Source organism: Nicotiana tabacum, chromosome 8 (assembly GCF_000715075.1).
Source record: "Nicotiana tabacum cultivar K326 chromosome 8, ASM71507v2, whole genome shotgun sequence".
NCBI lineage: Eukaryota > Viridiplantae > Streptophyta > Magnoliopsida > Solanales > Solanaceae > Nicotiana > Nicotiana tabacum.
The window spans coordinates 162,050,281-162,076,578 of NC_134087.1; the positions used below are offsets into that span (position 1 = coordinate 162,050,281).

Genomic DNA, 26,298 nt, shown 5'->3' on the forward strand with positions numbered 1-26,298 from the left:
AGACAACATTTCAATTATGAGTATAATATTTAGGACACAATCAATACCTATCTTCTTCACACTGCCTTCTTGTATTTTTTCAACAGACAATTCAGCTAACATATTGCTTGCATCATTTTCTTTATCTTCCAAGTGCACATTTTCTTTATCTTGCAATTGTTCTCCATGTTCTTCAGTTGCAAGTTCACAATTTCTACAAAATATTTACAAGAGCTAACACAATTAGTACTTGTTACTAATCTTTGATTAAAACAAACATGTAAAAAATTAAAAAAAACACTATCTAACTGTTTGCAATAGTCAAGATCATCCCAATTAAATCATTATATTCACTAGCATTTTCTTGGGTTCCAATATTGTCGGTAAGAGAGGGAGGTGTAGAGAGATCACATGTTCCATCTATGCATTTGGAAACAATCTCACTTCTGCTTGTTCCTTCGGTATTTTCTACGTCTTGAGATTGTACTCCACTTTTCTCTTGATACTCCACTCTAGCTTCTTCCCTTGCAGCTTCAAAAGATTCTGTAACATTTGCAATTAATACCCATTCTAATAATTCACTAAAACTAACATTCAATATATAATGAAAATTTCATCTAACCTTGATTGGCACAAGTTTGAACTCCAAATTTCTCTTTATATGACAGAGGTGTAGACAGGTCATATGTTCCTTCTAAGCATTTACATACAATCTCACTGACACTTGTTCCCAATGGACTTTCTAAATCCTCCTGAGATTGCAATCCACATTTACAAATTTTTCCTGTTACTCCTGTCTTTTTTGGATTTTCCTGGTCTTGACATTCTACTACATCTTCAACTTCCACTCCATCAATAGATTCTATAAATATTTGTAATTACAAAAAAGTTTATATGTATTGCGCTATTGAATATAAATTTTAATGAAAAAAATTCAAAATCTATATCTAACCTTTACCAATATCAGTGACGTTCTCAGTTTCATCATCTAGATGTGCATCTCTAAAATCGCTTTCATACTGAACTTCTGCATGCACATCCATATCATCACGTTCATCACCACCTGCATCTTTGTTGATTGTAACAGTAGGCTCTGTACCACGACAATGATCATCAACTCCATCTTTAGTAATTGGAACACTAGATTCTCTCTCTATGTTCCTTTCATCAGGTTTCACATAAATCTTCAACAAAGTATAAAGCTTTGATCCTAGACTTTTCTTTAAATTCTGAGAAAGAAACTAAGTTAGAAAGTTAGGAACAGGTAGTCCTAAACTTCAAGTTACAAGTAAAGAAGTTAAGGACAAGCAATCCTTAACTTAGAGTAACAAGTTCAAAAATTAAGGACACTTGGTCCTAAACTTCAAGTTGTAAGTTCAAAAGTTAAGGACACTTGGTCCTAAACTTCAAGTTTTAAGTTCAAAAGTTAAGGAAACTTGGTCCTAAACTTCAAGTATTAAGTTCAAAAGTTAAGGACAGACAGTCCTTAACTTATAGTTTTAAGTTAAAATGTTAAGGACACAAAGTCTTGAACTTAGACTAACTGAAATTAATGATATTACCAAGATTTCATTCTCAATCTTTTTTTCTGATACAACTATTTTCTGATTTATTCTAGTAACTTTAGCTTGCAGATCCTTCTTAAAACTCTCTGATAATCTCTGAATCAAAAAACATAAAAACAAAAAAGTCTCGTAAGCAAAAATAATCAAATAAAAAACTAATGCTATTCAAAGGCAGAAAACCTACTTTAACAATTTCCTTAAGCATGACTTCATCAAATTGTGTGGAAGAAGGCATTGAGCTTTGATCTTGAGAAATTGGCTCTTCCACACTAATATGATCTGTATCTTCTTCAACAGGAATAAATGGTGACACCTCGATCAACTTATACAACTATAATATAACAAAAAATAAACATAAGTTTTCAGAACTAAAACAAATAAACAAAAAAAAAAGCTAGTAATTAGATTAACTTACATTTTTATTATGGAAGTATTTTTACACAGAGAATCATATTATGGAGATTTCATTTCCGAATAACATAACATTCGAGGATAACCAGATTCTTGGAAGTTCACAAATTATTTTTCCTGGAAAGTAGGAATTACTTCCATAATCCAAACACAAAAGGCAAAAGGAAAGCCAAGTATAGTGTAGCTATCCTTGTCTTTATCTTTGTTTTTATTTTTGTCTTTCTCTTTTTCATTCTCATTCTCATTCGGCTTCAAACAACTCTTCAATGATTTTAATAAAGTTTCATAAGAAAGAGAGCCCTAGTTGAAAGAAGAGCAGAGTTCATCATCGTCTACAATTTTCATTATCTGCTCGAACACATTCCTATTCTTCCGCTTGCCCATCAAAACAGATTCAACAAAATAAATTATTGCCAACTTCATAACATCATCATCGCTGCCTACAAATGATGCAGCTGTACAATGTGGGTGACTAGTAGTAAAATTAAACAAATCACCCAACTCAACTCTATCCTTTCCGGGAAAATAAACTTTCGAAAGCCTATTCTCTTTTTCATGTAAACCTTTGATGTCTGGTGAGGAATAACACTTCAAACTAGTAATTATATGAAATGCATCATGTGTAAATTTAATTTCACGGTCAAAAATCTTGAATGTCATTGAATCAGGGTCATTATTTCCAATTTCTGAAAGCAATACACAGTGAATAAGTTTACCACAGAACTTCACACTTTGTAATCGAAAAAAGTTTCCGAAAATACCATCCATCAACTTCTTCCACTGCCTGTTTGACAAAAAACTTTTGATTGTTTCCTTATACTGTAAATCTCCTTTCCAATAGATCATAAAATTACGCCAAACATCAAAATCGAACACACGATCTCCTTCCATTATCACACTACAAAGAAGGAAAAAGAAAATAAAGATTAGGACTTACAGTAAATTGGAGGGACTTGGTCCTTAACTTCAAGTTTCAAGTAAAAAAGTTAAGGACAAGCAGTCCTTAACTTAGTTTCAAGTTGAAAAGTTAAGGACAATAGGTCCTGAACTTCAAATTTGGAGTTCAAAAGTTAAGGACACTTGGTCCTTAACTTCAAGTTTCATGTTGAAAAGTTAAGGACAAGCAGTCCTTAACTTATAGTTTCATGTTGAAAAGTTAAGGACACTTGGTCCTGAACTTCAAGTTTCAAGTTCAAAACTAAAAGACATATGGTCCTTAACTTTGAATTACAAGTTCAAAAGTTAAGGACACTTGGTCCTTGACTTAGAGTTACAAGTTAAAGAGATAAGAATATGCAGTCCTTAACTTATAGTTTCAAGTTTAAAAACTAAGGATACTTGGTCCTTAACTTAGAGTTACAAGTTAAAAAGGTAAGAAAAGGTAGTCCTTAACTTATAGTTTCAAGTTGAAAAGTTGAGGACACTTGGTCCTGAACTTCAACTTCCAAGTTCCAAAGTTAAGGACACTTGGTCCTTAACTTCAAGTTTCAAGTTAATGTCGTTTGGTCCTTATCTTTTATGAACACAGTTAACTAAAAATTCATAAACACAGTTAGCTTATGAATTCCTACGACTATTTTTATGAAATGTCCTTACATAATCAAATATATTGATTGAATCACAAACACATTTCACATTTCAATACCAAAAAGTTCTGAATAACAACATCACAAAAATACGCTACTTCTCCGACACTGAATCAACTTATAATGATCGTTTTTGAAATTTCACACATACTTGACACAACATTGATCGTGATTACACATATACAAAAACAAAAATACATAAAAGAAAAAAAATTACCAGTTCGATCGTTCGATGCAGAGAAGATGACAGAGAAAATGAAGAAGGAGAAAGATTAACTGCAGCTCGTTTGCATGCGAGGATGATACTGATGCTGAGAACACAAGAAACTTGCCTTGAAATATTTGCTCTCAAATTTTCCCTTCTGAATGAATAAAACAAGGGTTTGGGAATATAAGAATTGAAGAAAGGGTAAAACTGTCTTTTTCCTATTAGTAGTGGCTATTTTTGCTGAGCATTATAATCAGTGGATAAAAATTAAAGACCCCCTTAATTAGTGGCTATTACACGCCATTTTTACGATATTTGGAGAATTAAGTAGTCTCCAAGAAAGCCCAGTCAAAAGTGATAGATTTTTTGATTTAGCTTTCTTTATTCCTAATCCACCGTTGGTTTTATTAGTAGTAATAGTACTCCAATTTAGAAGATGGAGCTTTTTCTTTTGGTCTACTGTACCCCAAATAAAATTTCTTTAAATTTTATCAATTTATTTCAATATTTTTTCGGGTAGTAAAGTAAATTGCATCACATGATTAAGGATAGAGGCTAGGGTATAGGATGTTAATGTAGTCCTACTGTAGACATGTAATTTTTGACCTTCCCCAAAATTTTACACATTTTAGCGTAAATATTTAATTTAGGTTTAGTATCGCTATTCTAAATAGTGTTGACTCTTTTACTTTACTTTTATCACGAAAAAATAAAAATTACAAAAAATATTTTTCATCTTTAGGTTAAAGTCAATTAGTATATTTTGTTATAAATATATTATATTATGAATGTTCATTTAATATTCCGTTGTAAATAAGCTTCCTGAAGAAGCTTATCCATATGGGACTCCACCGTAAATATGTTTATCTATTTAAGTACTCTATTGGAAATAAGCTTATCACTTCGATACCCGGTTATGGATAAGCATTACCCCCGGTAGAAGATTATCCATACCGGGTATAATAAGCTTTTCCTTTCAGTACCCAGTTATGGATAAATACTATCCCCGGTAGAAGATTATCCATACCGGGTATAATAAGCTTATCCTTTCAGTACCCAGTTATGGATAAACATTACCCCCGATAGAAGATTATCCAAATGAGGTATAATAAGCTTATCCTTTCAGTACTCCGTTATGGATAAATATTGCTCTCAGTAGAAGATTATCCATATCTGGTATAGTTGCAGCTTACACATCAGCTTCCTTTCTTCTATAAATAGAAGAGATTTCAGTTCATTATGTACATCAGTTTGAATTCGAATAATATATCAGTTTCTCTCTATACTTGTGTTTACTTTATAGTCTTTATTTTATAATATATTTATATTTATAGTATTATAATATTTGAAAATACAAAAAAATTAGTTTCACTCGTAATATTTAGTTTTATATTAATTTATTTTAATTTAAAGTGATTTTTACATTTTTATAGATATATTGTATTATTTGATCTTTTTAGCTTGAGTTCAAACCCAAAAGATATGGTCCAACCCAATTACCCTTAGCTCATTCTTTCCAACCCATTAATCCACTTAACTACAAGATTTAATCCTAACCATCTATTTGCTTCTAATCCAATGATTATCGTCCCTTTGACGCCTGGGCATCAAAGATCCGCCGCAGGGACTAAACCCCCCCCCCCCCCCCCGCCCCAAAATCAGATTTGGTCTTCTTCTCTGTTCAAACAAGAGACCTAAGGGATACAGCAAAAAATCAAAAAGAAAAAAGAGACCCCTGTTCTTCAGCGCAAAAAGATCGAAAGGGACCCCCTTCTACACTGAAAAAATTGCATCAGCTGCTCCTTCTTCTTCACCTCACACCAACCAACCAACCAACTCCCTCACCACCGAACCCGCCGGAAACCAGATCCAAAAGACACATAGATATGGAAGCGGAGATTAAGGTTGCTTCTCCTTCGAAGCATCTTCTATTCTTTTTTTTTTTTTCAATATAATAGCTGCGGATGGACTGCCACAGTTTCCTCTTGTCCTTCTGAACTTTCCAAAGAGTCCAGCTGCTGAAGGTTTCATTCATTCCATGTTGTGACCAACTGCAAGCCAAAAGGGTTCAGGAACATATTCCAAGTTTCTTTTGTTACGTTGCAAAAAGCTCTCGCACTTACACATTCTGACGGAGGTAACATCTATTGCTTAGTTTGAATCCTCCATTCATTAGATTGTCCTTGGTAAAAAACGCTTGACGCATCCGAATCCATGTGATGCAATTTGCCTTTATGGGGGCCTTTGTTCTCAGGAGGATTTTCCAAGGCCAATTATATTTTTAGTAGCATATATATTTGCTGAAATATTACCACTGCTGGCCCATATATTTCCATGGGCCTATTCCAAGTGGCAGAGTAAATATTCTTGTCCTCCATCGAGATTGCATTCCATGCTTGGCACAATTACTTTTCTCCACTAGATCTCTTATTGACAAATATATCAATTTATCGACTTTTAAATTATGTCTCAATTCCAACTTTTAAATCTCTTAAGCGCTTAAAGTGTTATTGTAATATCAAATCTGTTGGAGTATTATCGTGAATGAATCACGTTGAGATTGCTTTCTTTTCTTTTGAACTATCTAGTTAAAATCTAGTATTTGATATGTTGATTTGGCAAAATGTTTAAAGTCTTTTCTTGCTGGTTTTCGTTTGTTTCAACGTGAATTTCCCTTTAAGTCTTCGCACCCCAGCTCCTACTAGCCGGGAATGAGACCTGTTTCATTTCTTTATAAAGTTCCTTTTGATTAAGGTTAGATAACGTGAGTTTCTATAACCAATGGTCTTGTTCACAATGCAAGGTTATAAAATTGTAGATTTGGTGATGTACTAAATTATTTTTAATCATTTGTAGCATGTCTTTCCAGTTAGCTTTTCTTGAGAACCTTTTCATGTGATCAAGCTTTTGGATAATCGTAGTTTGCTTTAGGCGCGATTAGTAAATAAATCATCGTGACTATGGGTACGGCTCCCCTGACATGGTCACGATACGTAATCCCCAATTCGGGTGTGCATTTCATGCGACTCGACCATAACAACTTTGAACTTTAATAAAATAAACATGTCGCGAATCGCGGGTCCATTTCATGTAGCGTGATTTGCGGTGTGTTCCAAAACGACAAGTGTACGACAATCGTAACTTGTACCACATTGGCCTTGTCCGGGTGATACAAAATAGTGAAATCATAGTCCTTCAGCAGCTCTAACCACCTTATCTGGCAGAAATTAAGGTCCTTCTACTTGAATAGATGCTGCAAACTCCGATGATCAGTATAAATCTCACAAGGCACACCGTACAGATAATGATGCCAGATCCTCAAGGCTTGAACAATAGCAGCTAACTCGAGATCATGGATAAGATAATTCTTCTCATGTACCTTCAATTGTCTGGACGCGTAGGCAATCACCCTACCATCCTGAATCAATACTGCTTTAAGGCCAATCCTCGAGGCATCATAATAGACAGTATAAGACCCCGAACGTGTAGGCAATTTCAAAACCGGGGCTATAGTCAAAGCTGTCTTAAGCTTCTGAAAGCTCGCCTCACACTCTTCCGTCCACTGGAACAGAGCACCCTTCTGGGTCAGCCTGGTCATAAGGGTTGTAATAGATGAAAACCCCTCAATATATTGACGGTAATAACCCGCCAAGCCAAGAAAACTACGGATCTCTGTAGCTGAGGATGGTCTGGGCCAACTCTGCATTGCTTCCACTTTCTTCGGATCCACCTTAATACCCTCACTCGATACCACGTGGCCCAAGAATGCCACAGAATCCAACCAAAACTCACATTTTGAGAACTTTACATATAGCTTCTTTTCTCTCAAAGTTTGAAGCACTGTCCTTAGGTGCTACTCATGATCTTCCCGACTCTGGAAATACACCAGAATATCATCAATATAGACAATGACGAACGAGTCAAGATATGGCCGGAACACACTGTGCATCAAATGCATAAAGGCTGCTGGGGCATTGGTCATCCCAAATGACCTAATAAGGAACTCGTAATAACCATAACGAGCCCTGAAAGCAGTCTTTGGGATATCTGACTCCCGAATCTTCAACTAATGATAACCTGAACGCAAGTCAATCTTTGAAAACACTCGTGCACCATGAAGCTAGTCAAACAAATCATCAATATGAGGCAAAGGATACTGGTTCTTCACTGTAACTTTGTTCAACTGGCAATAATCAATGCACATACATATAGTGATAGGTTACAAGTACCTTGGGCACAAGTACTTTACTTTATGTTTTGATGATCTAACAAACTTATCATCCATAACCAGATAAGGAACCTGTTACACATTTACAAAAGCCTGAGATCACAAAGTTCCAGGTTGTGATCTAGCCCTTGGGAAAGTAAGGTGACTGCTATTTGCTGAATCAAAGGACTTGCAGGAGCTGACCATAGAAGAGCTGGTTAGAAATCTGAAGACCTACGAGACGAAGAGGAATATAGATAGAGAAAGAAGAGAACCAAAGAAAGAAAAGAACCTGGTACTCAAAGCTGATAGCAATGACTCAAGTGAGGAAGAGTGGAAAGAACATCTGAGGAAACATGACCCTACCAGTTCCTGAGGAGACTGTATGAAGTCAACTCTCCAGTAGGAAAGTTGTTGCATGCATACGCTATTGTACAAGAACAATGCAGCAGTCAACTTTCTGTGGAAGGTTTTTTACCTTCCTTGCTTACATCATTTTAAGTGATGTCACACATGTATAAATACCATCAAGGAAGGTATAACAACTTACTTCATGAGAGAACCAGATAAAGGACCTGAAGCATGCATGGTACAATCATTCAAGTTAATCGACTCAAGATAATCTGGGTAGTGTGTTTTAGATTCACAGGAACCAGATTAGGGACCTAATACCTTGGTGTTTTCCTGACAGAAGTATATGTCAAGTGTACAGCTGGAAAGCAACTGCAGAAAGTGACTTCCTATAACTGTGCAGCAGATAGTGCAACAGTCACTTCCCATTGGGTAAAGGCATGTACTAACCAAGATTTGACATCACCATTGTCTTTTTGCAATATAAACCTGGTGCAAGACGCAAGGAATCTTCCTCTCAACACTTGTAAAAATCAGAAAAGAAAATATCCTCTCAAGTGCTTGCTACAACCTCTTTCAAGAACAAAGCTGTTGTAACCTCAAGTACCAGATCCAAGATTGAAGATATATTAAGTCCTTAGGTTTGTTGAGTCTTTGTTATTTGTTCTTCAATTGTAACTCCTATCTTGCTTTCTTAGAAGCTGATTTTAGGAAACCTAAAATCACAAACCCTCTAAGTTTGTGTCTTGGCTAGAGTTAGTCGAGTTGTGTCTTTGAAACTAGAGAGTTATAAAGTGGCTTGTAATAGTGTTATTACAAGTTAGAGTAAAAGCCTTTGTATCTGTAGAGTGACAAAGTGGCTTGTGGTCAGAGCATCATAAGTTAGTTAAATTCTTTGTAACTAGGGATTCACAAAGTGGCTTGTGGTAGGAGTACCACAAGTTAGTTGAATTCTTTGTAATAGAGTCATTACAAAGTGGCCTGTAATAGGTATTTACAAGTTTGTGAAGTTGAAAGCCTACAAGTGTAGGTCGTGGTTTTTGTCCCCTTGAGTTAGGATTTTTCCACGTAACAATCCTCTGTGTTCTTTACTTACTGCCGAGCTATTGTGGTAACAATTAGAGAACCTGATTCCCTATACTGGTTGGTTGCATAGTCTGTTGCTTATAGTAGGAATTGCTAGAGAATCTGGTTCTCTATACAGTGGGAACTTATCTTGTGTCTCATCTACATACTGGTTCCGCAGTTAGCAATGTACCAAACTGATATAGGACTAGATCACTATAAAGTTTGGTTCATCAGTATTTTCAGTGGAAACTCATAGAGAACCCGGTTCTCTATACAGTCTGGTGGACGCTATATTTCTAATAGTTGGTATCCGAGCGGGTTCTTTCTAAAAAGTTAACACCTATAAAAGATCTACATGGCTGCTCCACCAAACTTTGAGGAAAGTTAATCAACCAATAGACCACAAAGATTTCAGAAGATGGGTCGCAAAAATGGTGGGATCCCTAAGAAAGGAAGTTCCAGTTTGCTGGAACTCCAAAGGAAATGATTGTTGTCATAAGTGTGGAAAGCCTGGACACTTCATCAAAGACTGCCCATTTCTGAAACAAGAGCATCACAAACACAACTCTGACAAAGTAGCAAAAAGTGGTTCCTGACAAACGATTCAGCCGAAAAAGTGCAGTTGACAATATTGTGAAGCAAGCTCTTGCTGCATGGGGAGACACCTCTAGTGAATCAGAAGTGGAACTAGATGCAGGAAGCAGCTCCATGATGGCAATCCAAAATGAAGATGATTCATTGTTTGCATTGATGGCTCAGTCCGATGAGGATGAAGAGGATTACAATGATGAGATAAATTTTAGGGATGTTCAGAGAAATCTGAAGTCCTACTCTTCGAAGAAATTAATGTCATTAGCAAATGTTCTAATTGATACATATTATAGTTTTGTTAATGATAATTATGCCCTAATCATAGAGCTAGGAGATGCTGAACAATCTAGAGATGATTTGATGGTAGTCGTTGTTGACTTGAAGAAAACCATAGAGAACCTTAGCAAAGAGAAGAATACTCTAGTAGAGAAAATTGCTGCTAACGGAGCAAGAAAGTGATGATATGGTAGTTTCCTTTGAAGATTTAAGAGAACAAATGGAAGAAGTAACTAGAGAACATAACTTGTTGAAAAAACAAACAAAAAGTACTGATAATAGGTTGTGCACTCACTGTGGTCAAACTGGTCATTGCAAGGACTCATGTAAAGTTAAAACTCAGTCTTTGCAGAAAAACAAAATCTTGTTGAAAAGAGGCGTACTGATAAGGAAACTAGTTCCCTGAAAAGAAAATATGTGTTGCCTGCATGCGCAAAAAGAAGTTTGATCCGCTCGTTCTATCATTATAAGTGACCCAGTGACTGCTCGAAGCTCATAACTGGAAGAACAAATGATTTCCTTTCACTGAAGGCCCTGCAAGGAGGGAGTGCATCCGTTGAAAATAACAAAAAAGGATACATTCTGGGAGTTGGAAGGATCGGGAAGCCTCTTTACCACTCTATTGAAAATGCGTACTTCGTGAAGAGGTTGAAGTATAGCTTGCTGGGTATTTCCTGGGATCTTAGCTGTCTGAGTGCGGTTAATGGTAATGCTGAGCTGTGGCACAAAAGGCTGGGTCATGCAAGTTTCACGTTGCTGAATAAATTAGTCAAGAAGGACCTGGTTCGTGTTCTGCCAAATTCAAATTTGAAGGAACACAGAGTGTGTGCTAAGGGAAATATCTGATAATTCAAATGGGAAGGTTGATATGATGAGTCAGATGAAGAAGACAGGTGAATACAATGCAACATCCTCTTCCACTTCTCAAGAGGAACCCGGTACTTCAATTACTACCACTGAAGCTAAAGAAAGAGTTGGAGATGTAGTGAAAGACACTCCACAAGTAGCAAAACAAGGAGTGCAGGGAAATCCATTGCAATGCAAGAGGAACTACATCAATCTGAAAGAAACAAGGTGCGACACCTGATACCTAGACCCTCAGACAGAACCATCATAGGGACCAGGTGGGTATTTAGGAATAAGCTGGATGGACATGGAAATACTATAAGGAACAAAGAAAGGCATGCTGTCCAAGGATACAATAAGGAGGAAGGGATCGATTATGATAAGACTTTTGCCCCTGTAGCTCGCATGGAAGCTACTAGGATCCTCATTGCCTTTGTTTCACATATTGAATTCACCCTATTCCAAATGGATGTGAAGAGTGCCTTCCTGAATGGTTTTTTCAAGAAAGGAGTCTATATCAAGCTACCTCCAGATTTTGAATGTCATGTACATCCTGAACATGTATTCAAATGATAAGACAATAGAAGTACATCAAGAAGCTGTTGAAGAGATTTGACATGAAGACATCAAAAAATCATTGACAGTCCTATCACCATAGCTACTTGTCTAGACATGGATGAACCTGGTTCCCCTATAAATCAGACCATGTATAGAGGTATCATAGGGTCACTTATATAGCAGACCAAATATTGTTTTTAGTGTAGGTCTTTGTGCTGAGTTTCAAACCAATCCAAAGGAATCTCATCTGAAAGATGCCAAGAGAATCCTAAGATATCTAAGAGGGATGCAGGACCTAGTTCTCTACTATCCCTTGGGAGATAACATTGAATTGGTTGGATATACTAATGGTGATTATGTTGGATATCTGGTGGACCGAAAGACCGCTTCTGGAACGACACATTTTATGGGGTCATGCTTGATCTAATGGGGTACAAAGAGACGAACTGTGTGGCTCTTCCTACTGCTAAACCTGAATAAGTGGTTGTTGCTTCTTGTTGGGCTCAAATAGTACAGATCAAGAAACACCTTGAAGATTTTGGTGTATACATTGATTGTGTACCACTTCTATGTGAAAACACCAATTCTCTCAACATGGCAAAGAATCCGGTTCAACACAAGAGAACTAAGCACATTGATGTCAGACACCATTTTCTCAGGGACAATGTTGAAAAGGTTCTGATTTGTATGAAGTTCTGGAAGACGAAGGATCAGGTAGCAGACATCTTCACCAAGGCACTAAGCAAGGAACATTTTGAAAGAAATCGTCTGGAGTTGGAGTTGATCAAGCTCAACGAAGGACCTGGTCCCTCGATGATTGGCTATGTTAAGAAGGAAAGGTACAATGCTAAAAGTGTTTTTCAGTGACATCTAACTCAAATCTCTACTATTACAGGTATACATATATGGCAGTTGCAGGACAAAAACAAGTAATAGTGACTTTGCACTTCTAGGAGTCTTTGCTCAAAATTTTCAAAAACCGTCAAGGAACCCGGTTCCTGCGACTCAGGTTAGTAGTCTCTTCATTACTTATATGCCTTTTTAGCTGCTGAAGTGTCATGTCATTAATTTGTTTCTGCCTTTCTCCTACCTCTCCTCCTACCTTTTGAAGTCCAAAATGTTAAACCTTTTCTAAACTGACCCGCTACCCCAAAAAGGAACCTCTCTATCTTACACCCAAATAAAACCTATTCTTTTCTTCAAAACCAAAATCAACCTTGTCTCAAAATAATCCTTCTTTCCAAATATGACAGAAGTGAACCCAACTCTCTTACTTTCCAAAAACCTAACTCCATCAAAATCAAAACCCCAAGAAGTCTTTGGTAGATTTTGATGGAAGTTTAACTGAAAGGGAACATGGTAAATCTAATATTCTAGAGCGTGAGGCTGAAATTGTGGTTGGATTTGTGGAAGTCTTGAAGGATGGAGAAATTGTTAAATATGAGGACTGAATGAGGAACCTGATCCCTCAAGTCCTTCTCATGAGGTCAATTTTAATGATGATCTTTTTCTCTTTGAAGTTTTGTGTTTAAATGAACTTCCGATCCAGTAAAGAAGATTGAGAAAAGTAGGCTGATTGATGAGGAAGAGAGAATGAAGTGGAAAAATCTCTATTTGTGAGAAAGAATTTTAAAAAAAGGAGAAAATAAAGTTGGCTGAGAAAGATGCAGCAGATGATAAGGGTAAACAGATTGAGAAGAAGAAGAGGGAGACATGGCTGCTTAGGGATAGAAAGGGTAGTGTAAGTGAGAAACCTGGTTCCTTACAGAAGCAAAAGGTTGAGCCATTAGGTTTGGAGGGAGAAGATGTTGAAGTCTCAAAAAATGCTGTAAGGCAGAGTGTTGACTCTAATATTGCTGAAAAATGGAGGAACTTCTTGACATTGTTGAGTTCCAAGAATAGAATCACCTCTTTGTTCCTCCAAGTCCCAATGTTTCTGAATAAGAAGTAAAAAACTTCTATGTTTTTCGTGATACTATGATGCTATATGTGCATGGGACTGATTCTGTTCTTGATGAGACGATGCTTGGGGAGATTTTTGGTGATCTGATTGATGGTTCAACCTACTCAGATAGGTTGAGAACCTGGTCCTCGAGGACCCTTGGCATAATAGAAAGCTAAGTTTAAGGGTGATAATGAAAGATTGAGGAAATAGGTGGAGGAACTGAGAGAGCCGATGATCATTGATCAAAGAAGAGTAAATGAATAAAGGGACAAGCTCATCAAGGCTTTAGCCCCTTACGTTTTCTCCTGCCCAGTGATCCATGTCTTTCACTCCTTCCAAATTCTCCTGAGTTCTTATCCTCTTTTGATCCCTATATTTGATGACATTGGTACTTTAGTGGTTTAAATTGTCATATATATTGTTGAAGCTACTGTGCTTTTATTATAATTACTCCACTGTGGGAAATCACTCTATTTTGTGCACTGACATTCACTTGTTGTTCTTCTTATTATTTATGCTGTATTGCCTAGTGGCCTGAGTTAATGTTGCTGAACTTCTTTTTGGTGGTACTTCTTCTGTTATTCTTTTCGATGATACCAAAAGGGGGACGTTATATAGGTGTCAACATGGGGGAGGAACATAATCGAATTGATATGTTGTGTTGTGCATGAATGATGGCTCTGCTTCGCAGCGGGAACGTTGTTGATGGCTCTGCTTCATAGGGGAAGGATGCTGATAATATATTGATTATCGGTCTGATCCGCAGGAAACATGTGAGGAATTTGGTTCTTAAGAGGAATATCAATTTTGGGTTTGTCATCATCAAAAAGGGGAAATTGATAAGTTATGGTACTTTGAGTTTTGATGATTTGCCAAACAGTCTTGAGGAACCAGTTGTGATCAGCTCCTAAGGTTTGGTTCTCATGGGGAATATGGCTGATTCGTAGGAGGAACAATATGGAGATCTAGTTCTCTGGGGGAATATAAATTTTAAGTTTGTCGTCATCAAAAAGGGGAAAAATGATAGGTTACAAGTACCTTGGGCACAAGTACTTTACTTTATGTTTTGATGATCTAACAAACTTACCATCCAGAACCAGATAAGGAACCCGTTGCACATTTACAAGACCCTGAGATCACAAAGTTCCAGGTTGGGATCTAGCCCTTGGGAAAGCAAGGTGACTGCTATTTGCTTAATCAAAGGACTTGCACTAGCTGACCACAGAAGAGCTGGTTGGAAATCTGAAGACCTACGAGACGAAGAGGAAGATAGACATTGAAAGAAGAGAACCAAAGAAAGAAAAGAACCTGGTACTCAAACCTGATAGCAATGATTCAAGTGAGGAAGAATGGAAGGAACAGCTGAGGGAACAGGTCCCTACCAGTTCCCGAGGAGACTGTATGAAGTCAACTCTCCAGCCGAAAAGTTGCTGCCTGCACACGCTATTGTACAGGAACAGTGCAGCAGTCAACTTTCTGTGGAAGGCTTTTTACCTACCTTGCTTACATCATTGTAAGTGATGTCACACACGTATAAATACCATCAAGGAAGGTAAAACAACTTACTTCATGAGAGAATCAGATAAAGGACCTGAAGCATGCCTGGTACTTCAAGTTAATCGACTCAAGATAATTTGGGTAGTGTGCTTTAGATTCACAGGAACCAGATTAGGGACCTAATACCTTGGTGTTTCCCTGACAGAAGTATATGTCAAGTGTACAACTAGAAAGCAACTACAGAAAGTGTCTGCCTGCAACAGTGCAACAGACAGCACAACAGTCACTTCCCATTGGGAAAAGGCATGTACTAACCAAGATTTGACATCACTAGATCTAGATGGCCACCCTTTTCTTCCTCACCTTGGTACCCGGGAGCCCGAAGACTTCCTTTTCTTCTCCTTTGTGGCAGCCCCGGGCTGCCCTTGAAATAGAGAGTTCCGCGAGCGCGAACATATCTTCGCCCTCATCCAACGGCCTAAGCTCGATGGTCTTGGTCAAACTTGTGAGAAGGAAGAAAACTTAGAAAATATAAGTCAAGTGTATGAATGTAATCATTCTAAGAGAACTCCACTATGAGAACGGGTCTCCCACTTGCCCTTCGAGATCTTGCGCCATGCACGCTCGGAGTAGGGCATCTATGTTCATATGGCCTCGATCCATTCCTTAAAGCGAGGGACTATGTTAGGAACCTGAGCAACTGCTGTACAATAGCCAACACAAGCAATTAGAAAAAGAATAAAAGGGAATGCCAAATACACGAGAAGGAAAAGGCTTACGAGATGGATTCCGCTTTTCGGGAAACGATAGAAATTCAGAGGAGATGAGGTCTTTGGTTTTCACCTGAACGAACCTCCCCTACTACCTTCGATCTCGGTCTACGTCAATGCTCGAGAATGGAGCCTTGCTCGCTCGGCAAACGAGCTTAATCAACACTACTGGAAAGATTCGGGGACTGTATGGACGAAGTAGATGGTCAAAGGCGAACCAAGATGCTTTGGTGTTGTTTACAAAGTGTCGAAGGAGGATTACATCCTCCAAAAAGGACAGGTGAATCAACCCAAGGCAGACCTCGAACCTTTTGCAGAAGTCAAGGACTATAGGGTCCACCAAGGCGAGCGTGAAGGGGTAAGTATAAACACTTAAATACCCCTCCACATGGGTGGTGATGTCTTCGTTGGGCCCGAACAACCACCTTATTGCCTTCCCAGTTACAGTCTACCCGGACTTTGGGTAACGTTTCCTCAATAACGGAGCATATGTACCTCCATGCTCCCTCGCCTTGTTCTTATTTACTGGAGGCCTTCTCGTTGTTGAAGTCACTCCTGATGGAGCATCCCCTGGGTATGAAGCTCTTCAAGGGAGGCTCATGGGCCACCTCAGGGATGGTCACCTCGGCATCTGTGGCCGGGTAGGAAGATGAGGGGGCAGTTTGTTGAGGCACGGATTTGGAAGTTTTTTTCCATTGGTATCTGGGAGATATGAAGGTTTGAAGAAAGGATATAAAGATTTGAAGATGGGATGAAGATATGATGGTCTGAGTTGAAGCTTCAAAGAGAATGTATGAAGACTGAGGAAGAAGATATAAAGGTCTAAGGAGCAATGTATGAAGATTTGAAGGAGTTAATGGTAACTAGAGAATCCGATTGTAAGTCGAAGAGTTATGGAATCAGAAAGTGGAGAAGTGAAAAAGGGTTGGAGTTTTTATAGGAGGAGAACAATCAATATGCGATATTTCAAATTCGAGGGCAATCAACAAGTTGCTGACACGTGTTCGAATTCAGAACGACGTGGTTGATAGGATGTTTCATTGACTCACTTGGTCATAATGTACGAAGGAAGGAATCGGGGTTCACTTTTCGCTTCCCGTTGCTTCGATAAATCTACCCTTCGGAAAACGAGGGGACTATCTATGTATAGGTAAAATAAGGGCAATGTTTACTCTGATTACCCGATGAAAGAATGAAGGGGGAGTAATAATCGCCTTTAACCAGAAAGGGTGAATGATATATCCAACATCGGATATTGTAAAGCGATGCACCCTAGACCTAATATAACTTCTTGACCAAGGGAGACGCGGTGGACGATTGTGAACGACTAATATGGGACTGTAATAATCTCCTTTAACCGAGAATCACGGCATGAATCTCGTTCAAAATTCATTGTGGATCAATAATTACTGGAATTTTTTTTATCTCTTTTAGACTTGTACTAAGACTTAAATTCTCCTACTACATAAAGGAATTTTTTTTCTTCTGATTATATACATTGTAACACACAATTTAAGGAAATAAAAGTTTATTTTCACCTTTTAGATACTGTTAAGAACTTTACTCACTTGCAATATTCTTCATTCACGACTAGGCTCGAACCATGGGTTCAATCAAGGACGAGGTTGCTGTTCAGTCTAAGATCAGGTTTGGTCATAACATTGCGATTGGTTTGATCATTTATTTAGTCTTTAGTTCATTTATTTGCTATTCTTAACTATTCGTGTTGAATTAAATCACACATCCTTTAAACTGCATGTAAATTTAATTGTTACCTAATTTTGGGGTAAACAATTGGAATATTGGTGTATGTAACTAACAGAAGTATAGTTAGTTGTTAATTAGTGTAGTTAGAACTGTATTTAATTGTAACCAGGCTGTTAGAACTGTTAGATCTTGGTTTTAATAATGAAAAATAACTTACTCTTATTGCATGCAACCAAAATTCTGGAGAAGAATACTATATCTGAAAAGTGGACGTTGCGAAGCAAAAGGATCAAGAAAGGAAATCTGAATCAACATAGAATCCGGAAAGTTATCCAAAGAAGGAAGGTTAAGATAACATAATCAATCCAGATGGAAAAATTGTTATTGGTCATCAATCATGAACACCAAGAAATATCATATCAAATAGGAATATGGGAGATTTGCAAGGCCAATCAGTTACGCCATTCAAGGGAAGCATGCCAATCATATTGAGCTTCAAGGATCAATTACAGTAAAGTTACAACCTTGTTCTTGGAAGGAATCAATTAAGGTTCACTCCAAGGATCAATTCATTCGGGTTGCCTATCTCTCAAAGATCTGCTCCGGCCAAGACCCATATTAACAGATCGTCCCTCAAGATATAGATAAGGGATATACTTTGATCAAGCCAACCTCAAGCTGTTTGTTCTACTACAACAAGTATCATAGTCTATTCTAGATTTACTGTGAAACTAGTGGAGAGAAGAAAGAGAAAAATATTATTGGTGAGGCATTGTATCAAAAAAATATAGAGAGTTACTTGTGTTCTAAGAAGCAATTGGTGTATGCTTGGCAACATCAACTCACTTGTACCGAGAAATTTCAAGGAACTTTGAAGAGAGAACCCTCTTGCAACTCAATAGGACTAGACTAGCAGTTACATTGAATCCAAACTAGTATAAAAATATCTGGTGTTATTTACTTTATGACTTTTACAATTTGTCTTTACTATTTGCTTTGCATCAAATCTTAGTAGACAAATTGGTAAACCAGTCAACAACTTAGTCAAGAAAAAAAAGGACAATAATTTATCCCCCTTGTACTTTCAAGAAGTATAGCTAGGAGCTAAAGTCACTCAATATATTCCTTTGATTTTATACAGTCACAACTAGTGAGAGTACTTATGCATCTTCGGCCCAAAGTTCCTTCAACTTCATGAAATTAACTAAGACAAAGTTAGCAAGCTTGTGATATTGTAGAAATTTCTCAATGCAATTGAAAAATTTGTGCTCTGATTCACTTTGTTGAAACTCTCTCATAAATCCTCCCAAAATGAGTGAGTGTCTGATGCATACATGATTCCACTAAGCAGGTTCTTTGACACTCTATTCATGATCCAAGAGTGAACAATTACATCGAAAATCTTCTAGTCTTCATGCAATTCCTTCTTAAATAAATCCTTTTTGCAAGTGCTGGTATAAAGTCTAACTTTTGCTTACCTTAGAGTGCAATTTGCATTGCTCCGTGCCTTAACCTATAGTTTTCAAATCCAATAAGTTGAATTGGAATCAAAATCGAACTAAGAGTATTGGAAGGATGCATGAACCAAGGATGAGTATGATCGATTTTGTTATCTGCCATTACTGAGCTATGAAAAGAATAAGAACGATAAATTTCATAGTGTAGTGATGAAAAAATTCCGATCACTACAGCTCTGATACCATGTGAATTATTGAATCTGAGCCAGGATTCAAGCTTGAGATTGACTTATCCGTAAAGTAGAAGATGATAGGAAAGTGATAAGCTATGTGTCTTTTGTTTTGATGACTTGACAAACTTCGTGAGAGAACCAGATAGGGAACCTGATACAATTGGGTTCCTCGGTGTTTAGAGCAACTAGTCAAATGTATGGTTCAATTCTCAATAAAATCAAACAAGGAAACAACAGAGGGAACATATAGGGATCAATTTCTCCGATCATAATATAAGTCTGCTTTACGCTTGTTAAAGTTGTTGCACTATACTCGCAACAGTACAACAGCACTGTTGAAGCGCGCTGTGTACCGGATACTCCCTTGCATCATCTTTGATGACCTCTCTCATATATTATCAACATAAGGTAAGGGATCTCAACACACACTTGAAAAACCTAAACATTAAATTCTCTCAAGTGTGCAGCCACCCTTATTCTCTCTGAGGCATTGAAGAACAAAGCAGCAACAGAACAAAGGACCAGATCCTAACTTACTGTTGTGTACTGTGGGAACTGATAGAGAACCAGGTTCTCTATATAGTTTGGTGGGCCCTTAGTTTACGTCGATTGGTATCACAGTAGGTTCTTTCTAAAAGGTTAACACCTAGAAAGGATCAACATGACTGCTCCATTAAATTTCGATTAAGGACAATCAACCTACAGACCACCAAGATTCAATGGCCAATACTATGACTGGCGGAAGATAATAATGCATGATTTTTATACACATTAGGTAACCTAAGGTCTTGGGGATAAAAGCTCATTTAGGTGGAATATGGGTTGCAGATAACGAATTATCAGTAATCCATTTGGTCAATTCATCTTTAATTGCCTTTTATAATTATGTTGTGCGAGTCCGGGGAGGCGAAGGGGCGTACGCCAGCACCACGATTGGTTTACATCATGATTTGGCTTATTAAAAAGGATTTAAAATGTTGTTATCAATGAATGCGGACACCTTTATACTTCCCCATTACCCTTTTAGATAATATCTAGTCATATTCAATATTTGTATCAAACTGACGAATATAATATACATAATTTATATACACATTTTTTATTAATTATGGTTAATATGTATTTATTTAGAAATAAGCCGTGTGAATATTCTAACCACAAGGTGCAATTAAAATTGTGAAGAGTTGTACTGAATTTCTCTATCCTTAACCAGATGTTTCGGGTTCGATTATTGAATATAAATTTTTAATCGAATCCTTAATGGAGTTACCGAACATCAAGTAAAAAACAAAACAAAAAAGATACAATTAAGTACTATTGCTCTTTGACTCGAACTCAATATTTACCTAAATTAATCCCTAGGGCATACAACCAAAAACTTTAAGTCCTATGAATTCAACATTTAAAGATTTTAGTATTGATCACAATATATTTTTAAAGTTATGGGCTTATATCTATTATATTTATGATTTTAATAAATTTTAATTCTACGTCAAAAAGTTACAGGTTCAATTGAACCCGTAAATAATGCATTGCATCTACCCCTGCCAAGAAGTTGTTAAATTCCTCCAACTTCCGTCCATCCATCTTCAATTGGCATCATAAATTGCAACAAATAATGTCTTATCTAATGGGCTGGCACTGTTGTCATCATGCTTCTGTTTTTATGACATCAAACCATGACCCTCTCACCCCTCCTCCCTTGGGAAAATTCCATCTAAGTTTCCAAACTTTGCAAGTGAAATTGAGAGTTTAAATTAGCGACCCGTTTGGTCAGATTTTGCCAAAATAAATTTGGATTTTATTTGATAAAGATATATTTAGCCATAGATTTTACCTATATTTTGGCAAAATCTCAAATCCTAAATTCCAAAACCAGCTCAATAACTGATTTTGGGCCAAAATTTTTACAAACACTAATAATATACATATTTTTCCAAAATAAATTTGGGAAATATGTTTTGAAGATGTATGTCCAAACAAATTTTTATCTTTAAAAAAATTTACCCAAATTAAATTTTTTCAAAACAAATTTGAAAATTTATAGTCAAAAACAAACTAGGAAAGAGGGTAATGATCAGATATACATAAAAGGTTTTTTGGTCTCTTTGATTGGACCGCTTTGATTCCGTTGTCATTTCTTCCCACATCGCAAAACGTCTCACTTTATCCCCTCTCCCCGCTTTCTCTTCTCTTTCTTTTAGAAGATTTTTGAAAAATTAATTTATTTCACACATCTCATTTATACTGTTACAAGCTCCTGAAGTCGATTCATTCGATGGTCACTCAACTTATAAAAATAATTTATTAAAGTTATTTGTTTGTCATGGAACAATAAAAGTCATCAAATTATTATTTTTTGATTTAGAAAACAAATAAAAACCAATTTAACATGCCATGTTATATTTAAGAATTCATTTAACCCAGGGGCGGATGTACATGCTAATTTTAGGTGCTCAAGCACCCATTAACCTTGACATAAACTATGTATAGCTATAATAAAAATATAAGAAATTTGTTTTGAAATACAAGCAATTTAGTAAAACATGAATAAGAAATAAAAGCAATTTAGTAAAACATGAACAAGAAATAGAGATAGAGAGAAGGAAGAGATTTTCTTCTTCAATTGTGTGTATTTTCCTATCTATTACAAGTCCTTTATATAGGCATAAAAAGTGAAGAAAATATGTCATTGAATATACAAAATATTTCATTGAATATGTCATTAAGCATTTGAGATGAAGATCATGGAAGAAGAGTAGACATCCACCATAATGTGATATTTATCATAACGCTCCCCCTTGGATGTCCATAGATAATGTGCCTCGTTAAAACCTTACTAGGAAAAAACTCCATGGGAAAAAATCCTAGTGAAGGAAAAAGAGTACACATGTTTAGAAATACGTTTTTTGGTTGCCTCGTTAAAAACCTTGCAAGGAAAAACCCAGTGGGACAAAACCTTGTAAGAGAAAAAGAGTACAACGCGTATTAACTCCCCCTGATGAGAGCATCAGTTCACATCCTTGATCATTCACATCCCAATCTTGTAAACTAGTTTCTTTAAGGTTGACGTCAGTAGAGATTTGGTGAACAATCAGCCATATTATCACTTGAACGAATCTGTTGCACATTGATATCACCATTCTTTTAAAAATTATTTATGAAAAATAACTTTGATGAAATGTGCTTTGTCCTAGCTCCTTTTTATGAATCCTCCCTTTAATTGGTCTATGCATGTTGTATTGTCTTCATACAAAATTGTGGGTAGTTTGTAACACTTCAAACTACATTTGTCTCGAATAATATGTATTATAGACCTCAACCGTATACATTCTCGACTTTCTTCATGAATAGCAATAATCTCAGCATGATTAGATAAAGTAGCCACGGTTGATTGCTTAGTCGATTGCCAAGATATGGTAGTGCCTCCATATATAAACACATAACATGTTTGAGAAGCATTGTGTGTGTCTGTTACAACCCATATCCACATGTGTTAGTTCATGCCATATATTAGTTAACATAAATCTAAGAAGGAATTATCTTTGAGATGATAAGAAGTCAATCCTATTGGTCTTAAGTGATACAAGAGTGTATAAGGGTGATTAACAAGTATTAGAAGTTAAATGAATCAAGGATGTTGTAACTCGTATTTTCAAGTAATCTAGCAGTGCTTAATACACGCAAGAGTTCATTTATTAAGGTATTTTAATCATATAATATCCGTATCATAAGTCTTGAAGTCAAACGAGTTATGAAACAAAAGTCGACAAAAGTTGTCGCAACTTAGGTTCATAATTTTACTTAAATATTAGGTCAAATGTTTCTAATCTTTTCTCCTAATTTACAAGGAATTACGGGGTTATCTACCAACCAAATTAAAGATCTATGAGTCTAGTTTCCAACGCATTAAACCGTTCATCGATACGATCTCATGGTAGAGAGATATTCGCGTTTTCGCGAGACTGCGCCAAACACCTCTCTATGGGGCCCACTAAGGTGGTTTAAGATATTTGGACCTATATAGGATGCCTCCAACCCGTTTTAAGTCATTTATTCTCACTATTTTCAGACCTTATAACCCTAGGAACATCCTCTCAAGGTTCTCTCAAGATTCAAGACCCAAAAAGAGGCAAACAACACAAATCAAGTGTCGGGAATTCCGTGGCGCTAGTAAGTCTCTTGTTCTTCTTGTTGTTGCTCATTTTTGTGTCGTTCCAGCTCGTGTGGGAGGTTGTTTTAAAGGTTTTATGTTCTGTAAATACTCCCTCATGTTCTTAATATCAATCCTAGGTGATTTCAAGCCTTCTAAAGTGATTCTAGTGCCGAAAAACACTAATTGATTGCTAGTTTTGCTTTTTTGTTGTTGTGACAGCATTGGAGGGATATTTCATGGAAGTTTAAGGTCAAATTGGAGTTGTTATTTCTGTATAAAGGTAAGGAACCTCTTACTCTATATGTATTTAAGATTATCCAAGTTGCGGCTAAGCCATTGAAGCTAGAACTTGTGAAATATATATATAGAAAGGCTTGGTACTAATGTTATTGTTTTGTGGATTGTTTTGCGTTGCTTTTGGGCTGCGTATTTTACTACTGTTTTGTGGAGTTTTGGAGGAGGAAGGGTGTGGAGAAACACAATATATATGTAGGGTTATGGGCTGATAGTTATTCATAACATTTCCAGGTTGTTTGACACGACTACGGTGGTCGTCGTATGTATGGATTGATTAGGCTGTGTGTGGACTATTTTGGGAGGCTCAATATGTTTATTATTGATGTTGTTTGGGCTGTTTGGTGACTGTTTTGAATGGTGTGAGGTAATATATATAGGGGAGGTGCTGTCCGTTTCATCGTAAAATAGGTTGTGGTCGATACATAATAGTTATGACGCTTAATGATAACGATAGTATCATTTCTCTTTTGTAGACTAAGGAGTTTTGACAATTGCATAGCTTGAGATTGGGGCAGTATATACAAGGTATGTGAGGCTTTCCCTTTCCTTCTTTTGCACGACTCCAATTATACATAATGTACTGAACGAGCTTCCAAGATACTCTACTCTTAGAAGCTAGCAGTACTTACATTGTTTTCCCTCTTATGGAACGATTGATGTTATTGTTGCTTCTCTTATTCTTATGTTATCAATGTTGTTGGTACTCCCTGATTCTTATAAGGTTCATGGTGAAGAGTTAGTCCTAATAACGTGTACAGAGGATACCGACCTTACGTCACTCCAAAAGGTTTAGAATGTGATTCCATGAGTCGAGCATGCATTATATATATGTATCTATTTTACTCTACCGAGCCACGCTATAGTTGACCGGGTACGACACCTATTGTGCAACCACTGATCAGTTGGGTTTTACCGAGCTCCACGTGGTCGGGTATGATTCTACCGAGCCTTATGATGGCTGGGTACGTTTTTTTACCGAGCCTACTATGACCGGGTACAATATGATGATGATGATGCCCACAGAGGCGAATGTTTTAAGGGTTTATGTATTTATACATATGTATCATGCATTTCATGTAAGTAGCCATCAGAGGTACTAAGATGTTACAAGTTGTATATTCTCTATCCTTGCTTACATTACTGATCGTATTTATGGTTCCCTACCTTACATACTCAGTACTTTATTTGTACTGACGTCCTTTTATTTGTGGACGCTGCATGTCGTGCTGCAGGTCCTGATAGACAGGCAGGTGCAGCTCCCCCACCACAGTAGGCTGTCCAGTTCAGCGGTGATTGGCGAGATCCCTTCTCCGGACTTGCCTTGGTCTTGGTATGCATTTTTGTTATAGACATTATGGGTATGTCGGGGCCCTGTTCCGGCTATGTTGCAGCCCTTATGTTCCTTTAGAGGCTCATAGACAGGTGTCGACTCATGTATAGTTTGGTATGCCTTGTCGGCTAGTTTTTGTTGTATAGTCTTTCATAGTAGCGTGGTAGCTCATACCTTATATGTAGTTTCTTGATTGTCTGGTCATCCCCTGCTATGTATGTTCATGCCGTCATATTTTATTGCTGGTTGTCCATGATCCGGGTCTACCATTTAAATTGATCTCGTCAGCCCTAAAAGATAATAATGAAGGTTAGATGAAATGTACGTTGGTGCTCGGCAAGTGTGGTCGGGTGCTAGTCATGGCCCTCCAGTTTGGGTCGTGACAAACTTGGTATCAGACAAGTCTGTCCTAGGGGTTGTCTATGAGCCGTGTCTAGTAGATTCTTGATTATGGATGTGTAGCGCGCCACATTTATAATCAGGAGGCTACATGACATCTAGGTTTTTTACCTTCTTCCTGAATTTAGATTGTGCGTAGAGTTGAGTTGTAAGTGTTCGTCTCTAATATTCACCTTATTTTTTTCAGTGATGCCTTTGACTAGGAAGCAAACGATTAGTAGACGGCTTGATACAACAGCGGGAGAGGGTACCAGTCAGGTGCCCCAAGTCGGAGCAGGACAAAGTGAGGCTCAGAGTGAGATGCCCTCTCATACCTCATCTACTCCATCTCCTCCAGAGGATATTAGAAGGCACCCAGCGCCTCCAGTTCCTCCGTCTGGCACTCCAGACCAGGATATGCGGAGTGCTTTGCAGTTATTGACTAGCTTGGTAGCTGCTCAGGCTCAGAGGCAGAATACAGGTGCTGCTGAGAAACTAGTTAGTACAAGAGTTCATGATTTTATTAATTTAGACCCTCCAGTGTTTACCGGATCAGACCCCAAGGAGGACCCACAGACTTTTATTGACCAGGTTCATCGTACACTTCGGGTTATGCATGTTAGTGATACAGAGGAAGTAGAGTTGGCTTCTTATCGGCTACGGGATTTAGTGGTTCTCTGGTATGATAGTTGGGAGAGATCCAGGGGTCCGAACCCTCCTCCAGCTGTGTGGAAGGAATTTTCTGAGGCCTTTCTTCGTCACTACTTGCCAGTTGAGATACGACGAGCTAGAGCTGATAAGTTCTTGAACCTTAGACAAGGTAATATGAGTGTGCGAGAGTACAGTATGCAGTTTGATTCTTTGGCAAGGTATTCTCCCCAT

The 26,298-nt window shown here is 37.4% G+C and overlaps 1 long non-coding RNA gene across 1 annotated transcript; it reads left to right on the top strand.

Moving 5' to 3' along the window:
• The first annotated feature begins 5,421 nt into the window (after positions 1-5,421).
• Positions 5,422-18,448, top strand: LOC107796864 (uncharacterized). The gene is made up of 2 exons (XR_001650527.2): positions 5,422-12,655; positions 17,453-18,448. It is a non-coding gene; the product is annotated as an uncharacterized LOC107796864 (long non-coding RNA).
• Positions 18,449-26,298: the final 7,850 nt, after the last annotated feature.